Source organism: Apis dorsata, unplaced genomic scaffold (assembly GCF_000469605.1).
Source record: "Apis dorsata unplaced genomic scaffold, Apis dorsata 1.3 scaffold_153, whole genome shotgun sequence".
In the NCBI taxonomy this organism is placed as follows: domain Eukaryota; kingdom Metazoa; phylum Arthropoda; class Insecta; order Hymenoptera; family Apidae; genus Apis; species Apis dorsata.
The window spans coordinates 26794-28486 of record NW_006263444.1 but is presented as its reverse complement, the minus strand read 5'-3'; the positions used below and the strand labels follow the sequence as shown (position 1 = coordinate 28486).

The 1693-nt window shown below is 25.9% G+C and overlaps 2 protein-coding genes across 3 annotated transcripts in view; one reads left to right on the top strand and one right to left on the bottom strand.

Moving 5' to 3' along the window:
* The window catches only part of LOC102673721, an 8898-nt gene extending 7211 nt beyond the window's left edge, over positions 1–1687 (bottom strand). For both annotated transcript variants that reach the window (XM_031509445.1, XM_031509442.1), the window contains exon 1: positions 1195–1687. The gene's annotated coding sequence lies outside the window, so the exon portion shown is untranslated. The remainder of the gene's footprint in view (positions 1–1194) is intronic.
* The window catches only part of LOC102673196 (FYVE, RhoGEF and PH domain-containing protein 4-like), a 13316-nt gene that overhangs the window by 2575 nt on the left and 9048 nt on the right, over positions 1–1693 (top strand). The gene's annotated exons all lie outside the window — the stretch shown is intronic.

The following is a 1693-nucleotide window of genomic DNA, read 5'->3' as shown; positions in this document are numbered from 1 at the left end:
TTTTTTTTTTTTTTTTTTTTTCATTTTTACGCGTAATATTTACTGGCCTGTAACATCTATATTTGAGTATATATTTTCTTAAAGCAAAAAGAAGAAAAAAATAAGAGATAGAATTAAAAAAAAATTTTTTTTCAAATTTTCAATTATTCATTCGCGCGAGAAAATTTGTGAAATAGATGCTACATGTTAATATATCTAATATTATTTTATATAAATTTCATCGTTTATATATGAGAATGCAAGAACTTATCTTCGTTATACATTGAAACAACGCTAAACCAGATATCGAGTAAACATCGATTAACGTGTAAAAACGAGAACGAAATATTTTCGATAATAATAAACCATAGAAAATTAAACGATATAATTGTGTTCGATAACGATATAATTTTGATCGCAATTGAAATAAAGAAACACAATCATCTTTCGTTTGATTTCTAATATAATGAAAGTACGCACCTTAATGATGAAGTAGAATATGTATAATGTACCACGACAGTTGTGATCTCGAGAGTACAAACACGTTTTAATACTGATAACTGCTACGTTAAAAACGTCTCCCGATATATCCTCGTTCATCCCTTGCCTTTCCCTCATAGTTTGCACTTCTAATTAACTTTCTGTTTTTGAAATTTCCACTATTTCTATTATTATCTATCGATATTCTTATACAAGTGTATATTTCTTCCTATAAACTTCGATTTTTTAACGTAATTATAATATAATATAATTTATAATTTCCAAAATGAACAGACTATTCGTGTTAGTTTAATAAAATTGTTATAAATTTTCGTATCTAATTCATTTAGAAATTATTCATCGCTGCTTATCGCAATTAAAAATTTGCAATGTTTACAAATAAAAAATATAAAAAAATTTTGAACGTTCAAATATTACATATTAGTCTATTCCTTCCCCCTTCATTTTTACTTCTCCTTCATCTTCTTCATCTTTTTAAATTATATAAAATTTAACCGCGATTTCAAGATTATAGGTATATATATATATACCTGCAAAAAGCATTTCTTCTTCGATGATTTTTTGACTTTCTAGTTTTTACGCAATTTACTAATATTTTTTTATCATATTGTCGATAAATAACGTAAAAATTAATATAAGTTAGATTACGCTTTATCTAATTAATATCTGTGAATAAGAATACTTTATATTTGTATGAAATAAGTTAATTATTACCTTATAATAGTAAAAAGAAATTAAACGATCCATCCCCTCGTGATTTATAGTTAACACTTATCGAACAATAATGATAAAATCATTTTTTCAACGAACCACCGATATTCATATGTTTTACCCGTTATAACGTAACTTGGTCGAATAACGCACATTCTAAAATTTTTCTTTAAATGAAAGACAGAAGAACGGTCACTTCGTTGATCAGTCAATCACGTGCTCGAACTACTTTCGGAAGTAAACGACTTTAAACGATCCCTTGCTCAAACGTATGTCGTAAGAATGTTAAACGCCAAGGTCCACAACTTTATGTAAAGAAGAAAAAAATTAGATTCGTAAAATCAGTTAAAAAAATCATTCTTTTATCTTATCGCAATAATTCTAAAACTAAAATTAAAGTTGTTGTTTAAGAAAAACTAGAACAAAATTACTGAAAGTACGTCGAAAAAATATACGGAAGAAACAAGCAGAAATATGATTAAATAAATGAAAAAGATAAAAA